This window comes from Grampus griseus (assembly GCF_964374135.1).
Source record: "Grampus griseus genome assembly, chromosome: 2".
Taxonomy (NCBI): Eukaryota; Metazoa; Chordata; class Mammalia; order Artiodactyla; family Delphinidae; genus Grampus; species Grampus griseus.
Window position 1 is genome coordinate 119,133,501 of NC_139018.1, and position 22,553 is coordinate 119,156,053.

Here is a 22,553-nt window from a genome sequence, read left to right on the forward strand (position 1 = left end):
ACCCCCATTACCACGAGGGGAGGCAGGCACTGTCTCCCACAAGCTCTCTGATGCTTTGATCCTCCGTGGGGGACTGCATGTCTCATCTGCCCCAGGGCTGGGCTGGATTGGGTATCAGGGAGCATCTCCAGCTTGCTGTGTGATATGAACAGGCCCTTTCCTTCTCTGTTTTCAGTTTCCCCCTCTCTGAGATAAGGGGTGTGGAAATAGTTCCTCAGGGCCTTCCCTGCCTGGATGTCCTGAGTCTCTGAATCCATCTGAGGTTCTCAGGGTCACCGGGAATGCTGTCCTCAGTGCAAAAGCCTCAGAGCCCCATTTGCAGCCACACACAGCCAGGTGCTGATCATCGGCGACAGCCCCCTCGGTCTTCCACGCTGTACAGGAATGGACATGGGCGCTGGGCATGCCCACCCCCTACACTGTTCCCAGCACATGGTAAGTGCTCACTAAACAGTTATTGAATGAACAACAAATGAGAAGGTGTAAAGCTGTCCAGGTCAAGAGAGATGGTAAGGGAACAGGGTCTCAAAGAAATGTTGGTTCATTTTCCTGAAGGGGTGGGGAAGGAATGGAGAGAGGAGAGGTGAGAATTTCACAGAGAGGCCTGCCCGTAGGAGGAAAAGCAGATGACAGGAGACCCCAAAAGCCATCCTAAGGAGCTTAGCTTTGCCTCAAGTACAGTGAGGAGCCACCGGAAAGTGTGAACATGGTCAGGTGTGAGTCACTCCCAAAGTTGTGGGGAGAGTGGCTGGGAAGGTGTCAGACTTTAAGACAGGAGAACAGAGACCACAGTGCCCGGGTGAGGAAGACAGGCCCTGAGGGAGGCTGGGTGGTGCCTGATGGGGCAGAAGGGAAGGACTGGGGTCCACACCCCAAGAAGCCATGGTCTGCAGGTGATTGGGCCTGATGCTTTCTGTGGCCACCTTCCTGGGCACACCTGAGATGGCTGCAGAAGCCAGTCTGCCCTGACACTGGGAGACTAGGTGGCAGCACACACAGCAACCTGGCTCTTAAAAGCTTTTTTGGCCTCTTTTGATCGTTAAATGCCTGTGGTCATTTCATTCTTTTTTTAAATGAAAAAAGGTGTGTTTTTCACTAATGTCTGAGCTGAGGGAGGGGCCCCAGGCTGGCTCCAGGCCCTGCTTCAGGATCAACCAGCAACACTCCCTCAGAATCAGACAGCAACACTCTTCTCCATGGTCCTTCATAATTTATGTTGTAAATGCTGTCTAGCCCTGCAGGCCACCCTGGGTAGTGGGAGGTGGAGGGTTCTGGTCTCTTATCTTGGTTTTATCCTGAGGCCATGGCAGCAGGCACCAGTGATGGGGCTGTAGAGGGCCATGTGACATGGGCAGGACAATGAACTCAGCTAAAGTATCCACAGACCCATGAATCCCAAAGGGGCCACTCTCAGGAGGTGGCCTGGAGTGAATGAGAAAAACCCAGAGCCTGGGCTCTTGCACCCACTATGGGAACCTGGGCACGTCACAGCCCCTCTCTGGGCCTCAGTTTCTTTATCTGTACCACGAGGCGGCCAGTGGGGCTCTTAGAGATTGCGACAGCTGGCTCCCGACCCCTCTGCCAGCCCTGAAGTTCCAAGAGGTGGAGTCAGAGCAGAGTGGGAAGGGACCGGAGGCATCTGAGCTGTGTCCCGAACCCCCAGTGCAGGAATCACCTCAACACCTGCCTGACGGGGGGCTCTCCCCACCAGGGCCTGTGCACCTCAGGGAAGGGGACTCCTACCTCTTTGTTGAGCAGCTCTAATAATCAGGGTCATATCACTGATGAACATAGATGCAAAAATCCTCAACAAAATACTAGCAAACAGAATCCAACAGCACATTAAACGGATCATACACCATGATCAAGTGGGGTTTATTCCAGGAATGCAAGGATTCTTCAATATACGCAAATCAATCAACGTGATACACCATATTAACAAACTGAAGGAGAAAAAACATATGATCATCTCAATAGATGCAGAGAAAGCTTTCGACAAAATTCAACACCATTTATGATAAAAACCCTGCAGAAAGTAGGCATAGAAGGAACTTTCCTCAACATAATAAAGGCCATATATGACAAACCCACAGCCAAAATCGTCCTCAATGGTGAAAAACTGAAAGCATTTCCACTAAGATCAGGAACAAGACAAGGTTGCCCACTCTCACCACTCTTATTCAACATAGTTTTGGAAGTTTTAGCCACAGCAATCAGAGAAGAAAAGGAAATAAAAGGAATCCAAATCGGAAAAGAAGAAGTAAAGCTGTCACTGTTTACAGATGACATGATACTATACATAGAGAATCCTAAAGATGCTACCAGAAAACTGCTAGAGCTAATCAATGAATTTGGTAAAGTAGCAGGATACAAAATTAATGCACAGAAATCTCTGGCATTCCTATACACTAATGATGAAACTTCTGAAAGTGAAATCAAGAAAACACTCCCATTTACCATTGCAACAAAAAGAATAAAATATCTAGGAATAAACCTACCTAAGGAGACAAAAGACCTGTATGCAGAAAATTATAAGACACTGATGAAAGAAATTAAAGATGATACAAATAGATGGAGAGATATACCATGTTCTTGGATTGGAAGAATGAACATTGTGAAAATGACTCTACTACCCAAAGCAATCTACAGATTCAGTGCAATCCCTATCAAACTACCACTGGCATTTTTCACAGAAATAGAACAAAAAATTTAACAATTTGTATGGAAACACAAAAGACCCTGAATAGCCAAAGCAATCTTGAGAACGAAAAACGGAGCTGGAGGAATCAGGATCCCTGACTTCAGGCTATACTACAAAGCTACAGTAATCAAGACAGTATGGTACTGGCACTAAAACAGAAAGATAGATCAATGGAACAGGATAGAAAGCCCAGAGATAAACCCACGCACATATGGTCACCTTATCTTTGATAAAGGAGGCAGGAATGTACAGTGGAGAAAGGACAGCCTCTTCAATAAGTGGTGCTGGGAAAACTGGACAGGTACATGTAAAAGTATGAAATTAGATCACTCCCTAACACCATACACAAAAATAAGATCAAAATGGATTAAAGACCTAAATACAAGGCCAGAAACTATCAAACTCTTAGAGGAAAACATAGGCAGGACACTCTATGACATAAATCACAGCAAGATCCTTTTTGACCCACCTCCTAGAGAAATGGAAATAAAAACAAAAATAAACAAATGGGACCTAATGAAACTTCAAAGCTTTTGCACAGCAAAGGAAACCATAAACAAGACCAAAAGACAACCCTCAGAATGGGAGAAAATATTTGCAAATGAAGCAACTGACAAAGGATTAATCTCCAAAATGTATAAGCAGCTCATGCAGCTTAATAACAAAAAAACAAACAACCCAATCCAAAAATGGGCAGAAGACCTAAATAGACATTTCTCTAAAGAAGATATACGGACTGCCAACAAACAAACACATGAAAGAATGCTCAACATCACTAATCATTAGAGAAATGCAAATCAAAACTACAATGAGATATCATCTCACACCAGTCAGAATGGCCATCATCAAAAATCTAGAAACAATAAATGCTGGAGAGGGTGTGGAGAAAAGGGAACCCTCTTGCACTGCTGGTGGGAATGTAAATTGATACAGCCACTGTGGAGAACAGTATGGAGGTTCCTTAAAAAACTACAAATAGAACTACCATATGACCCAGCAATGTCACTACTGGGCATATACCCTGAGAAAACCATAATTCAAAAAGAGTCATGTAACAAAATGTTCATTGCAGCTCTATTTACAATAGCCAAGACATGGAAGCAACCTAAGTGTCCATCATCGGATGAATGGATAAAGAAGATGTGGCACATATATACACTGGAGTATTACTCAGCCATAAAAAGAAATGAAACTGAACTATTTGTAATGAGGTGGGTAGACCTAGAGTCTGTCATACAGAGTGAAGTAAGTCAGAGAGAGACATATACCGTATGCTAACACATATATATGGAATTTAAGAAAAAAAGTCATGAAGAGCCTAGGGGTAAGACAGGAATAAAGACACAGACCTAGTAGAGAATGGACTTGAGGATATGGGGAGGGGGAAGGGTAAGCTGTGACAAAGCAAGAGAGAGGCATGGACATATATACACTACCAAACGTAAGGTAGATAGCTAGTGGGAAGCAGCCTCATAGCACAGGGAGATCAGCTCGGTGCTTTGTGATCGCCTGGAGGGGCGGGATAGGGAGGGTGGGAGGGATCTAGACGCAAGAGGGAAGAGATATGGGCACATATGTATGTATATAACTGATTCATTTTGTTGTAAAGCAGAAACTAACACACCATTGTAAAGTAATTATACTCCAATAAAGATGTTAAAAAAATAATAATAATCAGGTTCATCTGTGCTCAACACGGTCAGTGTGCCTGACCCTCTACCTCCAAGGAGCACAGTCAGGGCCTCCTAGGGACGTCCACTCCTTGGTCAGGCAGCCAGTCTCTGTCTCCTCCGGAAGAGCCTGCTATGTGAAGCCTTGCAGATCCTGCCCCCACAGGTACCAAGGCTAAGCCGATTTCTACTCACAGTCTGTATGACAGAACTTCCAGCACTTAAAAAGCCCTCACATCCCTCCTGAGAATTCTCTTCTCCTGAGAAACCCCTGTCCATTTTTCACCCCTCCCCAGTTTTCCAGCCTCTCCACTCTGAAGCTTTCACTGTGGGCTCTAGATGAGACCAAGATGGGGGGAGGAGTAGGGAGGAGGGAGCTAGCGTTTGCTGTGCCCTTCAGTGCTCCAGACTGCAGGTTCGGCACTTCACACACCAACCTCCTTTAATCCTCACTGCTGTCCTGCAAGGCTGGGATTGTTCAACAGATGGGTCCTTCCCAAGATCCGGTGTGATCATTCCCCTAGTGCAGCCTAACCTCCTCCAAGTGGGTTTAGCAACCACCCTACTCTGCTGACTCACGAGCTCGTGGCCAACATCAATGCCCAGGTCTTCTCTGCAGGAGCTGGGGCCAGGCCAGCCAGGCCTTTGCCATGCTGTAGCTGTGTAACCCCCCTCCCCCAGAGGACTTCATGTTTATCATCTCAGGCAAATGTCAGCTTGCTGGTTTCAGCCCAGAGCCTGCTGAAAGCATTCTGAATCTTGATTCAGTCTCCTAAGGTATTCTCTCTCTCTCCTGTCTCAGTGTTGACTATTTGAGGATGCTCACATCTTCATCCAAGCCATTGATAAAAATAACCTAGGCCAGGTGACCTTCAGCCCAGATATCTCTCCTGAGCTTTTGACTTGTCTGGCCAACTGGACAGCTTCACCTGGATGACCTCCAGCTACCTCTGACTCAACATGTCCAAAATAGAACTCAGTTTCTCCCTCCACCTCCATCTTGGTGAATGGTTCCCTTGCCCACCTAGGCTGGGACCCTGGTCACTTCTCCATGCTTCTTCTCCATCCTTACCAACAATGCAACTGCTGCTGAATCTGACCAGTTGAGGGACCCCAGATACCCTCTGCTATGGCCCATAGTCCAGCCTTAGGTCAGACCTCTTGCTTTCCCCTTTGGACTCTCGTCATGCCTGTGGGATTAATGAGTGGGATTGCTCACTCCATGCACATGCCTGACACAGAACCTAGGTCTCCAGGCAGCCACTGCAGGCCTGTCCAGTCTGTATTTGCTTCTTCTGCTCCAAACAGGGGCCTCAGAGTGAACTTTTAGACAAGTCAGAGCAAGGCCTGCCCGGGCTTCCCTAGCAGTGCTAATGCTGCCCGCCCACCCCCACCCCCGCCCACCCGTCTCTGCTTCAGGTAGGCCCCCTTCTCCACAACTGACCGCTTGGGCTGGAGTTCTGTCCCCATCCACACAGGGGCCCAAGAGCCTTAGAGGGCAGGGGCCACATTTTACTCAGAGTCTCCCCAGCACTTAGCATGGGGCTTGGTGTATACCAGCGGCCAATAAATAGGATGACTGAACAGTGACTATGGCTGGGTCAGGGGCATGCAAGACCTCCCAGGACCATTCCCCTCACCCTCTGAGATGCTCTTTGCACCCTGCAGCACACAGCCTTGCTCTCAGTCCCTGGTACTTCCTGCCCAGAGACTAGTGACTACTGGGTGTCTGGGAGCTTGAGGGGGAGGGAAGAAAGGCAGGCACAGATGCTTGTGGCCAGGAAGAGGCCATCAGTCAGCCTCAACATGGGACTACCCAGCTTCCATTTAAGAATAACCCCCTGCCCCACAGTTTGTTTTGATTTGGCACCAAGGAGCCCTAGGGCCATGTAGAAACTGCCTCACAGGGAGACTGGGTTGGCTGACCCTGGAGGGGTGGGAAAGAAGAGTTGGTACAAACACAGGCTCCAGGACAAAAGAGCCCAGGTGCCAACCTCAACTGTGCAGACATTTGCTGTGTGGTCTTAGGCAAATCCCTAGCCACTTTGAGCTTCAGCTTCCTCACCTGTAAAATGGGAATAAGAAATATCTACATGCAGGTGAGCTGTATGTTTCACTGAGATAATGAAGGTCAAGTCTAACCTGGGGCTGTTCCTCACCTCCCTGAAACCCCGGCCCATGGTGCTCCCTACCAGCCCCAAAGTCTTGGGTCGTTTCTGTGGCAGCTGCTCTCAGCTGCCCAGCACCTTTCTTCCTAGGGTGTGAACATTCTGCGAAGCCATCCTGACTAATCCTTCTAAAGCCGGTAAGGTGCTGTGGTGGCAATGCTCATTATGTGGGGTTTGCTCCTTGGGCAGGGCCCCAACCTGCCCAGCGAGGCAGAGGTGGAGCAAAAGGGTGGTGAGTCAGCTGGGCCTCCCATAGGCGACAGGACTGGCCAGCCTGGGGGTGGGGGTCAGGACTGCACACCCACACGTCCTGCGTAGATCCAGGCCCCAAAGCCCAGAGGGAAGCCCTGATTGCTGGTCGGGACTCCCACTCCCAAACTCCAACTTGCTGCTCCACAGCTCAGCAAGCCTCACTGAGGGGGGACACTACTATTCACTGAGCACCTGCTGTGTACCAGGCTGAGGGCAGAGTGTATGACTGAATGTTCAGTTCCTCTCAGTGAAGATGTGCTTCCACTACTATTCTCATTTTGGAAAAATTAGGGTTGAGACACAAGACCAGCTGCATAACTTGTGGGGCCCCTTGTTTAAAAATCATTAAGGTTAGGACTTCCTGGTGGTGCAGTGGTTAAGAATCCGCCTGGCAATGCAGGGGAACGGGTTCAATCCCTGGCCTGGGAAGATCCCACATGCCACGGAGCAACTAAGCCCATGCGCCACAACTACTGAAGCCTGCGTAACTTGAGCCCGTGCTCTGCAACAAGAGAAGCCACCGCAATGAGAAGCCTGCACACCACAACCAAGAGTAGCCACCGCTTGCCACAACTAGAGAAAGCCTGTGTGCAGCAACAAAGACCTAATGCAGGCAAAAATAAATAAATAAACTTATTTTTTTTAAAAAAAGCATTAAGGCCCAGAAATAAACCTACCCATGTATGGTCAACTAATTTACAAACAAGGAGCTAAGAATACACAATGAGCAAAGGACAGTCTCTTCAATAAGTGGTCCTGGGGAAACTGGACCACTCTCTTACACCATAAACAAAAATTTACTCAAAATGGATTAAGATTTGAATGTAAGATACCCTCATCCACCAGAGGGAAGACAGCAGAAGCAAGAAGAACTACAATCCTGCAGCCTGTGGAATGAAAACCACATTCACAGAAAGACACACAAAATGAAAAGGCAAAGGAATATGTACCAGATGAAGGAACAAGATAAAATCCCAGAAAAACAATGAAATGAAGTGGAAATAGGCAACATTCCAGAAAAAGAATTCAGAATAATGACAGTGAAGATGATCCAGGACCTCAGAAAAAGAATGGAGGCAAAGATCGAGAAGATGCAAAAAATGTTTTAAAAAGACCTAGAAGAATTAAAGAACAAACACCTAGAAAAATTAAAGAACAGACAAACAGAGATGAAGAACACAATAACTGAAATGAAAAATACACTAAAAGGAATCAATAGCAGAATAACTGAGGTAGAAGAACAGATACGTGAACAGGAAGACAGAATGGTGCAATTCACTGCTGCAGAACAGAATAAAGAATGAAAAGAAATGAAGACAGCCTAAGAGACCTCTGGGACAACATTAAATGCACCAACATTCACATTATAGGGGTCCCAGAAGGAGAAGAGAGAGAAAAAGGACCTGAGAAAATATTTAAAGAGACTATAGTTGAAAACTTCCCTAACATGGGAAAAGAAACAGCCACCCAAGTCCAGGAAGCACAGAGAGTCCCAGGCATGATAAACCCAAGGAGAAACATGCCAAGACACATAGTAATCAAATTGACAAAAACTAAAGACAAAGAAAAATTATTAAAAGCAACAAGGGAAATACGACACATAACATAAAAGGGAACTCCCATAAGGTTAACAGCTGATTTCTCAGCAGAAACTCTACAAGCCAGAAGGGAGTGGCATGACATATTTAAAGTGATGAAAGGGAAGAACCTAAAACCAAGATTACTTTACCTGGCAAGGATCTCATTCAGATTTGACAGAGAAATCAAAGACTTTACAGACAAGTAAAAGCTAAGAGAATTCATCACCACCAAACCAGCTCTACAACAAATGCTAAAAGAACTTCTCTAAGTGGGAAACACAAGAGAAGAAAAGGACCTACAAAAACAAACCCAAAACAATTAAGAAAATGGTCATAGGAACATACATATCGATAATTAACTTAAATGTAAATGGATTAAATGCTCCAACCAAAAGACGCAGGCTCACTGAATGGATACAAAAACAAGACCCATATATATATGCTGTCTACAAGAGACCCACTTCAGACCTAGGGACGCATACAAACAAAGTGAGGGGATGGAAAAAGATATTCCATGCAAATGGAAATCAAAAGAAAGCTGGAGAGGCAATACTCACATCAGATAAAATAGACTTTAAAGTAAAGAATGTTACAAGAGGGGCTTCCCTGGGGGCACAGTGGTTAAGAATCTGCCTGCCAATGTAGAGGACACTGGTTCAAGCCCTGGTCCGGGAAGATCCCACATGCCGGGCAGCAACTAAGCCCGTGTGCCACAACTAGTGAGCCTGCGCTCTGGAGTCCATGAGCCACAGTTACTGAGCCTGCATGCCACAACTTCTGAAGCCCATGCACCTAGAGGCTATGCTCTGCAACAAGAGGAGCCACCGCAATGAGAAGCCTGCGCACCACAACAAAGAGTAGCCCACACTCGCCACAACTAGAGAAAGCCTGCATGCAGCCACGAAGACCAAACGCAGCCAAAAATAAATTAATTAATTTAAAAAGAATGTTACAAGAGACGAGGAAGGACACTACATAATGATCAAGGGATCACTCCAAGAAGAAGATATAAAAATTATAAATATATATGCACCCAACATAGGAGCACCTCAATACATAAGGCAAATGCTAACAGCCATGAAAGAGGAAATCAACAGTAACACAATAATAGTGGGGGACTTTAACATCTCACTTATACCAATGGACAGATCATCCAGACAGAAAATTAATAAGGAAACACAAGCTTTAAATGACACAATAGACCAGATAGATTTAATTGATATTTATAGGACATTCCATCTGAAAACAGCATAATACACTTTCTTCAGTGCACATGGAACATTCTCCAGAATAGATCACATCTTGGGTCACAAATCAAGCCTCAGTAAATTTAAGAAAATTGAAATCATATGAAGCATCTTTTCTGACCACAATGCCATGAGATTAGAAATAAACTACAGGGAAAAAACTGTAAAAAACACAAACACATGGAGGCTAAACAATATGTAACTAAATAACCAAGAGATCACTGAAGAAATCAAAGAGGAAATCAAAAAATACCGAGAGACAAATGACAACGAAAACATGATGATCCAAAACCTATGGGATGCAGCAAAAGCAGTTCTAAGAGGGAAGTTTATAGCAGTACAATCCTACCTCAAGAAACAAGAAAAATCTCAAATAAACAATCTAATCGTACACCTAAAGGAACTAGAGAAATAAGAACAAACAAAACCCAAAGTTAGCAGAAGGAAAGAAATCATAAAGATCAGAGCAGAAATAAATGAAATAGAAACAAAGAAAACAATAGCAAAGATCAATAAAACTAAAAGCTGGTTCTTTGAGAAGATAAACAAAATTGATAAACCTTTAGCCAGACTCATCAAGAAAAAGAGGGAGAGGACTCAAATCAATAAAATTAGAAATGAAAAAGGAGAAGCTACAATGGACACCACAGAAATACAAAGCATCCTAAGAGACTACTACAAGGAACTCTATGCCAATAAAATGGACAACCTGGAAGAAATGGACAAATTCTTAGAAAGGTATAAACTTCCAAGACTGAACCAGGAAGAAATACAAAATATGAAGAGACCAATCACAAGTAATGAAATTGAAACTGTGATTTAAAATCTTCCAACAGACAAAAGCCCAGGACCAGATGGCTTCACAGGTGAATTCTATCAAACATTTAGAGAAGAGCTAACACGCATCCTTCTCAAACTCTTCCAAAAACTTGCAGAGGAAGGAACACTCCCAAAACTCATTCTACAAAGCTACCATCACCCTGATACCAAAACCAGAGAAAGATACTACAAAAAAAGAAAATTACCAATATCACTAATGAATATAGATGCAAAAATCCTCAACAAAAAACTAGCAAACAGAATCCAACAACACAATGAAAGGATCACACACCATGATCAAGTGAGATTTATCCCAGGGATGCAAGGATTCTTCAGTATACACGAATCAATCAGTGTGATACACTATATAAACAAACTGAAGAATTAAAACCATATGATCATCTCAATAAATTCAGTAAAAGCTTTTGACAAAATTCAACACCCATGTATGATAAAAACTCTCCAGAAAGTGGGCATACAGGGAACCTACCTCAACATAATAAAGGCCATATATAACAAACCCACAGCAAACATCATTCTCAATGGTGAAAAACTGAAAGCATTTCCTCCTCTAAGATCAAGAACAAGACAAGGATGTCCACTCTCACCACTAGTATTCAACATAGTTTTGGAAGTCCTAGCCACAGCAATCAGAGAAGAAAAAGAAATAAAAAGAATACAAATTGCAAAAGAAGTAAAATTGTCACTGTTTGCAGATGATGTGATATTATGCATAGATAATCCTAAGGATGGCATCAGAAAACTACTAGAGCTAATCAATAAATTTGGTAAAGTTGCAGGATACAAAATTAATACACAGAAATCTCTTGCATTCCTATACACTAACAACGAAAGATCAGAAAGAAAAATTAAGGAAACACTCCCATTTACCATTGCAATGAAAAGAATAAAATATCTAGGAATAAACCTACCTAAGGAGGTAAAAGACCTGTACTCAGAAAACTATAAGACACTGATGAAAGAAATCAAAGATGACACAAACATATGGAGAGACATACCATGTTCTTGGATTGGAAAAATCAATATTGTGAAAATGACTACACTACCCAAAGCAATTTACAGACTCAATGCAATCTCTATCAAATTACCAATGCATTTTTTACAGAACTAGAACAAAAAAAAAAAACCTTAAAATTTGTATGGAGACACAAAAGACCCCAAATAGCCAAAGTAATATTGAGGGAAAAAAACAGAGCTGGAGGAATCAGACTCCCTGACTTCAGACTATACTATAACGCTACAGTAATCAAGACAATATGGTACTGGCAAAAAACAGAAATATAGATCAATGGAACAGGATAGAAAGCCCAGAGATAAACCCACGCACCTATGGTCAACTAATCTATGACAAAGGAGGCAAGGATATACAATGGAGAAAAGACAGTCTATTTGATAAGCGGTGCTGGGAAAACTGGTCAGCTACATGTAAAAGAATGAAATTAGAACACTCCCTAACACCATACACAAAAATAAACTCCAAATGGATTGAAGACCTAAATGTAAGACTGGACACTATAAAACTCTTAGAGGAAAACACAGGAAGAACACTCTCTGACATAAATCACAGCAAGATCTTTTTTGACCCACCTCCTAGAGAAATGGAAATAAAAACAAAAATAAATAAATGGGACCTAATGAAATTTAAAAGCTTTTGCACAGCAAAGGAAACTATAAAGATGAAAAGGCGGCCCTCAGAATGGGAGAAAATATTTGCAAATGAATCAATGGACAAAGGATTAATCTCCAAAATATATAAACAGCTCATGCAGCTCAGTATTAAAAAAAACAAACAACCCAATCAAAAATGGGCAGAAGACCTAAATAGACATTTCTCCAAAGAAGACATACAGATGGCCAAGAGGCACATGAAAAGCTGCTCAAACATCACTAATTATTAGAGAAATGCAAATCAAAACTACAATGAGGTATCACCTCACACCGGTTAGAATGGACATCATCAGAAAATCTACAAACAACAAATGCTGGAGAGGGTGTGGAGAAAAGGGAACCCTCTTGCACTGTTGGTGGGAATGTAATTTGATACAGCCACTATGGAGAACAGTATGGAGGTTCCTTAAAAACTAAAAATAGAATTACCATATGACCCAGCAATCCCACTACTGGGCATATACCCAGAGAAAACCATAATTCAAAAAGACACATGCACCCCAACGTTCACTGCAGCACTATTTACAATAGCCAGGTCATGGAAGCAACCTAAATGTCCATCAACAGATGAACGGATAAAGAAGATGTGGTACATATATAAAATGGAAGATTACTCAGCCATATAAAGGAAAGAAATTGGGTCAATTGTAGAGATGTGGATGGACTTAGAGACTGTCATACAGTGTGAAGTAAGTCAGAAAGAGAAAAACAAATATCATATATTAACGCATATATGTGGAATCCAAAATAAATGGTACAGATGAACCAGTCTGCAAGGCAGAAATAGAGACACAGATGTACAGAACAAATGTATGGACACCAAGTGGGGGAAAGCAGGAAGAGAGGGTGGTGGTGGGATGAACTGGGAGATTGGGATTGACACATATACATTAATATGTATAAAATAGATAACTAATAAGAACCTGCTGTATAAAAAATTAAAATCAAATATGAGTCAATAAAAAAAAGAATGTAAAACCTGAAACCATAAAACTCCTAGAAGAAAATGTAGGCAATAGGTAAACTCCTTGACATTGGTCTTGGCAATGCATTTTTGGATTTGACACTAAAAGCAAAAACAAAAGCAAAAATAACTGGGACTATACCAAATTAAAAAGTTTCTGCACAGGAAAGGAAACCATGAACAAAATGAAAGGCAACTTACCGAATGGGAGAAAATATTCGCAAATCATATCTGGTAAGAGTTAATATCCAATACATATAAAGAACTCATACAACTCAATAGCAAAAAAACAAACAATCCAATTAAAAAATGGATCTGAACAGACATATTCCCAAAGAAGACATACAGTAGGGCAAAGGTACATGAAAAGGTGCTCAACTTTACTAATCATCAGGGAAATGTAAATCAGAACCACAGAGAGATATCACCTCACACTTGTAGAATGGCTATTATCAAAAGGACAAGAGATAACAAGTGTTGGAGAGAAGATAGATAAAAGGGAACCCAAGTACACTGTTAGTGGGAATCTACATTGGTGTAGCCACTGTGGAAAACAGTATGCAGGCTCCTCAAAAAACTAAGAATTACCATATGATCCAGCAATTCTATTCCTTGGTATATATCTGAAGAAAACAAAAACACTAATTTGAAAAGATACATGCACCCCAATGTACATAGCAGCATTATTTATAATAGCCAAGATATGGAAACAACCTAAGTGTCCATCAATAGATGAATGGGTAAAGAAGATGTGATATATACATATACATACATACACACATATATACATACACACACACACATATACATACAATGGAATGTTATTCATCCGTAAAAAAGAATGAAATCTTGCCATTTGCAACAACCTGGATGGACCAGAGGGCATTATGCTTAAGTGAAATAAGTCAGACAAAGACAAGGTATGATCTCACTTTTATGTGGAATCTAAAAACAAAACAGGAGGACCTTCAAGATGGCGGAGGAGTAAGACGTGGAGATCACCTTCCTCCCCACAAATACATCAAAAATACATCTACATGTGGAACAACTCCTACAGAATACCTACTGAATGCTGGCAGAAGGCCTCAGACTTCCCAAAAGGCAAGATACTCCCCACGTACCTGGGTAGGGCAAAAGGAAAAACAGAGACAAAAGAATAGGGATGGGACCTGCACCTCGGCGAGGGAGCTGTAAAGGAGGAAAAGTTTCCATGCACTAGGAAGCCCCTTCACTGGTGGAAATGGGTGGTAGGCAGGGGGAAGCTTCAGAGCCACAGAGAGCACAGCAAGAGGGGTGCAGAGGGCAAAGCAGAGAGATTCCTGCACAGAGGATCGCTGCTGACCAACACTCACCAGCCTGAGAGGCTTGTCTGCTCACTCGCCAGGGTGGGTGAGGGCTGGGAGCTGAGGCTTAGGCTTCAGATGTCAGATCCCAGGGAGCAGACTGGGGTTGGCTGCATGAACACAGCCTGAAGGGGGCTAGTGCACCACAGCTAGCCGGGAGGCAGTCTGGGAAAGTCTGGAACTCCCTAAGAGTCAAGAGACCATTGTTTTGGGGTGTTCGAGGAGAGGAGATTCAGAGCACCGCCTAAATGAGCTTGAGAGATGGTCACGAGCCACGGCTATCAGTGTGGACACCAGAGGCGGGCATGAAACGCTAAGGCTGCTGCTGCAGCCACCAAGAATCCTGTGTGCAAGCACAGGTCACTATCCACATCTCCCCTCCCGGGAGCCTGTGCAGCCCGCCACTGCCAGGGTCCCGTGATCCAGGGAAAACTTCCCCGGAAGAACACATGGCATGCCCCAGGCTGTTGCAATGTCACACCGGCCTCTGCGGCCACAGGCTCACCTTGCATTCCGTACCCCTCCCTCCCCCTGGCCTGAGTGAGCCAGAGCCCCCTAATCAGCCATTCCTTTAACCCCCTCCTGTCTGGGCGAAGAACAGACGCCAGAGGGCGACCTACACACAGAGGCGGGGCCAAACCCAAAGCTGAACCCCAGGAGCTGTGCGAACAAAGAAGAGGAAGGGAAATTTCTCCATGCAGCCTCAGGAGCAGCAGACTAAATCTCCACTATCAACCTGATGTACCCTGCATCTGTGGAATACCTGAATACACAAAGAATCATCCCAAAATTGAGGCAGTGGACTTTGGGAGCAACTGTAGACTTAGGATTTGCTGTATGTGACAGACTAGTAACTGATTTTTATGTTTATCTTAGTATAGTTGTTAGCACTTGTTATCACTGGTGGATTTGTTTACTGGTTTGGTTGCTCTCTTTTTTTTATTACTTTTTATTATTTTTTTATTTTAATAACTTTATTTTAATTTTAAAATATTTCTTTCATTTTTTTCTCCCCTCTCTTCTGAGCCGTGTGGCTGACAGGGTCTTGGTGCTCTGGCCGGGTGTCAGGACCGAGCCTCTGAGGTGGGAGAGCCAAGTTCAGGACATTGGATCACCAGAGACCTCCCGGCCCCACGTTATATCAATCAGTGAGAGCTCTCCCATATATCTCCATCTCAATGCTAAGATCCAGCTCCACTCAATGACCAGTGAGCTCCAGTGCTGGACACCCCATGCCAAACAACAAGCAAGACAGGAACACAACCCCACCCATTAGCGGAGAGGCTGCCTAAAATTATAATAAGTTCACAGACACCCCAAAACACACCACTGGACATGGCCCTGCCCACCAGAAAGACAAGATCCAACCTCATCCACCAGAACACAGGCACCAGTCCCCTCCAACAGGAAGCCTACACAACCCACTGAACCAACCTTACCCACTGGGGGCAGACACCAAAAACAACAGGAACTACAGACTTGCAGCCTTCAAAAAGGAGACCCCAAACACAGTAAGTTAAGCAAAATGAGAAGATAGAGAAATAAGCAGCAGATGAAGGAGCAAAGTAAAAACCCACCAGAGCAAACAAATGAAGAGGAAATACGCAGTCTACCTGAAAAAGAATTCAGAGTAATGATAGTAAAGATGATCCAAAATCTTGGAAACAGGATGGAGAAAATACAAGAAACATTTAACAAGACCTAGAAGAACTAAAGAGCAAAAAACCAATGATGAACAACACAATAAATGAAATTAAAAATTCTCTAGAAGGAATCAATAGCAGAATAATGGAGGCAGAAGAAAGGATAAGTGAACTGGAAGATAAAATAGTGGAAATAACTACTGCAGAGCAGAATAAAAAATAAAGAATGAAAAGAATTGTGGAGAGTCTCAGAGACCTCTGGGACAACATTAAATGCACCAACATTCGAATTATACGGGTCCCAGAAGAAGAAGAGAAAAAAGAAAAGGATTGAGAAAACACTTGAAGAGATTATAGTTGAAAACTTCCCTAATATGGGAAAGGAAATAGTCAATCAAGTCCAGGAAGAACAGAGAGTCCCATACAGGATAAATCCAAGGAGAAACATGCCAAGACACATAGTAATCAAACTATCAAAAATTAAATACAAAGAAAAAATATTAAAAGCAGCAAGGGAAAAACAACAAATAACATACAAGGGAATCCCCATAAGGTTAACAGCTGATCTTTCAGCAGAAACTCTGCAAGCCAGAAGGCAGCGGCAGGACATATTTAAAGTGATGAAAGGGAAGAACCTAAAACCAAGATTACTCTACACAGCAAGGATCTCATTCAGATTCGATGGAGAAATTAAAACCTTTACATACAAGCAAAAGCTAGGAGGATTCAGCACCACCAAACCAGCTTTACAACAAATGCTAAAGGAACTTCTCTAGCCAGGAAACACAAGAGAAGGAAAAGACCTACAAAAACAAACCCAAAACAATTAAGAAAATGGTAATAGGAACATACATATTGATAAGTACCTTAAATGTAAATGGATTAAATGCTCCAACCAAAAGACATAGACTGGCTGAATGGATACAAAAACAAGACCCACATATATGCTGTCTACAAGAGACCCACTTCAGACTTAGAGACACATACAGACTGAAGTGAGGGGATGGAAAAAGATATTCCATGCAAATGGAAACCAAAAGAAAGCTGGAGTAGCAATTCTCATATCAGACAAAATACACATTAAAATAAAGACTATTATAAGAGACAAAGAAGGACACTACATAATGATCAAAGGATCAATCCAAGAAGAAGATATAACAATTGTAAATATTTATGCACCCAACATAGGAGCCCCTCAGTTCATAAGGCAAATGCTAACATCCATAAAAGGGGAAATCGACAGTGACACAATCACAGTGGGGGACTTTAACATCCCACTTTCACCACTGGACAGATCATCCAAAATGAAAATAAATAAGGAAACACAAGCTTTGAATGACACATTAAACAAGGTGGACTTAATTGATATTTATAGGACATCCCATCCAAAATGAAAATAAATAAGGAAACACAAGCTTTGAATGACACATTAAACAAGGTGGACGTAATTGATATTTATAGGACATTCCATCCAAACACAAGAGAATACAATTTCTTCTCAAGTGCTCAAGGAACATTCTTCCAGGATAGATCATATCTTGGGTCACAAGTCAAGCCTCGGTAAATTTAAGAAAATTGAAATCGTATCAAGTATCCTTTCCGACCACAACACTATGGGACTAGATATCAATTACAGGAAAAATTCGGCAAAAAATACAAACACATGGAGGCTAAACAATACGCTACTAAATAACCAAGGGATCACTGAATAAATCAAAGAGGAAATCAAAAAATACTTAGAAACAAATGACAATGAAAACACGATGACCCAAAACATATGGGGTGCAGCAAAATCAGTTCTAAGAGGCAAGTTTATAGCAATACAATCCTACCTCAAGAAACAAGAAAAATCTCAAATAAAGAACCTAATCTTACACCTAAAGCAATTAGAGAAAGAAGAACAAAAAACCCCCACAAAGTTAGCAGAAGGAAGAAATCATAAAAATCAGATCAGAAATAAATGAAAAAGAAATGAAGGAAATGATACCAAAGATCAATAAAACTAAAAGCTGGTTCTTTGAGAAGATAAATAAAATTGATAAAACATTAGCAACAGTCATCAAGAAAAAAAGGCAGAAGACTCAAATCAACAGTATTAGAAATGAAAAAGGAGACGTAACAACTGACAGTGCAGAAATACAAAGGATCATGAGAGATTACTACAAGCAACTATATGCCAATAAAATGGACAAGCTGGAAAAAATGGATAAATTCTTAGAAAAGCAAAACCTTCTGAGACTTAACCAGGAAGAGATAGAAAATATAAACAGACCAATCACAAGCAATGAAATTGAAACTGTGATTAAAAATATTCCAACACTGCCCTGGTGGCGCAGTGGTTGAGAGTCCGCCTGCCGATGCAGGGGACATGGGTTCGTGCCCTGGTCCGGGAAGATCCCACATGCCATGGAGTGGCTGGGCCCGTGAGCCATGGCCGCTGGGCCTGCGCGTCCGGAGCCTGTGCTCCGCAATGGGAGAGGCCACAACAGTGAGAGGCCTGCGTACCGAAAAAAAAAAAAAAATCTTCCAACAAACAAAAGCCCAGGACCAGATGGCTTCACAGGCGAATTCTTTCAAACATTTAGAGAAGAGCTAACACCTATCATTCTCAAACTCTTCCAAAATATAGCAGAGGGAGGAACACTCTCAAACTCATTCTACAAGGACACCATCACCCTGATACCAAAACCAGACAGAGATGTCACGAAAAAAGAAAACTACAGGCTATATCACTGATGAACATAGATGCAAAAATCCTCAACAAAATACTAGCAAACAGAATCCAACAGCACATTAAAAGGATCATACACCATGATCAAGTGGGGTTTATCCCAGGAATGCAAGGATTCCTCAATATACGCAAATCAATCAACGTGATACACCATACTAACAAACTGAAGGAGAAAAACCATATGATAATCTCAATAAATGCAGAAAAAGCTTTTGACAAAATTAAACATCAGTTTATGATAAAAACCCTCCAGAAAGCAGGCAAAGAGGGAACGTACCTCAACATAATAAAGGCCATATATGACAAACCCACAGCCAACATCGTTCCCAAGGGTGAAAAACTGAAACCACTTCCACTAAGATCAGGAACACGACAAGGTTGCCCACCCTCACCACTCTTATTCAACATAGTTTTGGAAGTTTTAGCCACAGCAATCAGAGAAGAAAAAGACATAAGAGGAATCCAATTCAGAAAAGAAGTAAAACTGTCACTGTTTGCAGATGACATGATACTATACATAGAGAATCCTAAAGATGCCAACAGAAAACTACTAGAGCTAATCAATGAATTTGGTAGAGTAGCAGGATCCAAAATTAATGCACAGAAATCTCTTGCATTCCTATACACTAATGATGAAAAATTTGAAAGAGAAATTAGGGAAACACTCCCATTTACCACTGCAACAAAAAGAATAAAGTACCTAGGAATAAACCTACCTAGGGAGACAAAAGACCTGTATGCCGAAAACTTTAAGACACTGACGAAAGAAATTAAAGGTGAGACAAACAGATGGAGAGATATACAATGTTCTTGGATTGGAAGAATCAACATTGTGAAAATGACTATACTACGCAAAGCAATCTACAGATTCAATGCAACCCCTGTCAAACTACCAATGGCATTTTCCAGAGAACTAGAATGAAAAATTTCACAATTTGTATGGAAACACAAAAGACCCTGAAGAGCCAAAGCAATCTTGAGAAAGAAAAACGGAGCTGGAGGAATCAGGATCCTGGACTTCAGACTTTACTACAAAGCTACAGTAACCAAGAACGTATGGTACTGGCACAAAAACAGAAATATAGATCAATGGAACAGGTAGAAAGCCCAGAGATAAACCCACGCACATATGGTCACCTTATCTTTGATAAAGGAGGCAAGAATATACAATGGAGAAAAGACAGCCTCTTTAATAAGTGGTGCTGGGAAAACTGGGAAAGCTACATGTAAAAGAATGAAATTAGAATATTCCCTCACACCATATACAAAAATAAACTCAAAATGGATTAAAGACCTAAATATAAGGTCAGACACTATAAAACTCTTAGAGGAAAACATAGGCAGAACACTCTATGACATAAATCACAGCAAGATCCTTTTTGACCCACCTCCTAGAGAAATGGAAATAAAAACAAAAATAAACAAATGGGACCTAATGAAACTTCAAAGCTTTTGCACAGCAAAGGAAACCATATACAAGACCAAAAGACAACCCTCAGAATGGGAGAAAATATTTGCAAATGAAGCAACTGACAAAGGATTAATCTCCAAAATTTATAAGCAGCTCATGCAGCTCAATACCAAGAAACAACCCAATCCAAAAATGGGCAGAAGACCTCAATAGACATTTCTCCAAAGAAGATATACAGACTGCCAACAAACACATGAAAGAATGCTCAACATCATTAATCATTAGAGAAATGCAAATCAAAACTACAATGAGATATCATCTCACACCACTCAGAATGGCCATCATCAAAAAATCTAGAAACAATAAATGCTGGAGAGGGTGTGGAGAAAAGGGAACAATCTTGTACTGCTGGTGGGAATGTGAATTGGTACAGCCACTATGGAGAACAGTTTGGAGGTTCCTTAAAAAACTACAAATAGAACTACCATATGACCCAGCAATCCCATGACTGGGCATATACCCTGAAAAAACCATAATTCACAAATAGTCATGCACCAAAATGTTCATTGCAGCTCTATTTACAATAGCCAGGACATGGAAGCAACCTAAGTGTCCATCATCGGATGAATGGATAAAGAAGATGTGGCACATATATACAATGGAATATTACTCAGCCATAAAAAGAAACGAAATTGAGCTGTTTGTAATGAGGTGGATGGTCCTAGAATCTGTCATACAGAGTGAAGTAAGTCAGAAAGAGAAAGACAAATACCGTATGCTAACACATATATATGGAATTTAAGAAAAAAATATGTCCTGAAGAACCTAGGGGTAAGACAGAAATAAAGACACAGACCTAGTAGAGAATGGACTTGAGGATATGGGGAGGTTGAAGGGTAAGCTGTGACAAAGCGACAGAGAGGCATGGACATATATACACTACCAAACGTAAAACAGACAGCTAGTGGGAAGCAGCCGCATAGCACAGGGAGATCAGCTCGGTGCTTTGTGACCACCTAGAGGGGTGGGATAGGTAGGGTGGGAGGGAGGGAGACGCAAGAGGGAAGAGATATGGGAACATATGTATATGTATAAGTGATTCATTTTGTTATAAAGCAGAAACTAACACACCATTGTAAAGCAATTATACTCCAATAAAGATGTTAAAAAAAAAAAAAGCAAAGGAAACCATAAACAAGAAGAAAAGACAGCCCTCAGGGTGGGAGAAAATATTTGCAAACAAAGCAACTGACAAAGAATTAATCTCCAAAATATACAAGCAGCTCATGCAGCACAATATCAAAAAAACAAACAATTCAATCCAAAAATGGGCAGAAGACCTAAATAGACATTTCTCCAAAGAAGATATACAGATTGCCAAAACACACATGAAAGGATGCTCAACATCACTAATCATTAGAGAAATGCAAATCAAAACTACAATGAGGTATCACCTCACACCAGTCAGAACGGCCATCATCAAAAAATCTACAAACAATAAATACTGGAGAGGGTGTGGAGAAAAGGGAACCCTCTTGCACTGTTGGTGGGAATGTAAATTGATACAGCCACTACGCAGAACAGTATGGAGGTTCCTTCAAAAACTAAGAATAGAACTACCATATGACCCAGCAATCCCACTACTGGGCATATACCCTGAGAAAACCGTAATTCAAAAAGAGTCATGTACCACAATGTTCACTGCAGCTCTATTTACAATAGCCAGGACATGGAAGCAACCTAAGTGTCCATCGACAGATGAATGGATAAAGAAGATGTGGCACATATATACACTGGAATATTACTCAGCCATAAAAAGAAACGATTATTTGTAGTGAGGTGGATGGACCTAGAGACTGTCATACAGAGTGAAGTAAGTCAGAAAGAGAAAAACAAATACCATATGCTAATACATATACATGGAATCTAAAAAAAAAAAAAAAAAGGTTTTCCGAACCTATGGGCAGGAAAGGAATAAAGACCCAGATGTAGAGAATGGACTTGAGGACACGAGGAGGGGGAAGGGTACGCTGGGGAAAAGTGAGAGAGTGGCATGGACATATATACACTACCAAACGTAAAACAGATAGCTAGTGGGAAGCAGCTGCATAGCACAGGGAGATCAGCTCAGTGCTTTGTGACCACCTAGAGGGGTGGGATAGGGAGGGTGGGAGGGAGACGTAAGAGGGAGGGGATGTGTGGATATATGTATACATATAGCTGATTCACTTTGTCATAAAGCAGACACTAACACACCATTGTAAAGCAATTTTACTCTAATAAAGATGTTAAAAAAATAAAATAGAAAATAAAAACAGAACAAAACTAAAAAGAA

The 22,553-nt window shown here is 42.0% G+C and overlaps 1 protein-coding gene across 1 annotated transcript in view; it reads right to left on the reverse strand.

Moving 5' to 3' along the window:
* Positions 1–22,553, reverse strand: part of TMEM266 (transmembrane protein 266) — a 144,412-nt gene that overhangs the window by 2,668 nt on the left and 119,191 nt on the right. The window lies entirely within an intron of this gene.